The following is a 248-nucleotide window of genomic DNA, read 5'->3' as shown; positions in this document are numbered from 1 at the left end:
CGGCCAGAGAGGTGGGTGCACACCTGGGGGTGTGGGTGGGTGACGAGACAGAGGGATGGACGGGGGACAGACAGATGGACGGGTGACAGATGACGGATGATGGACAGTTGACGGATGATGGATGGGTGACGGATGATTGGATGGGTGCACACCAGGGTGGGTAGGTGTATCCCTGCACCATTAGTTGGGTGGATGGATGGACGGAGTGATGGAGATGCAGGCGCACACCCGTGGGGGCCGGAGAAGGC

The sequence above is a fragment of the Haliaeetus leucocephalus genome, unplaced genomic scaffold (genome assembly GCF_000737465.1).
Source record: "Haliaeetus leucocephalus isolate CR32 unplaced genomic scaffold, Haliaeetus_leucocephalus-4.0 Scaffold1000, whole genome shotgun sequence".
NCBI classification, from domain to species: Eukaryota; Metazoa; Chordata; class Aves; order Accipitriformes; family Accipitridae; genus Haliaeetus; species Haliaeetus leucocephalus.
Note: the sequence above shows the minus strand (reverse complement) of the source record.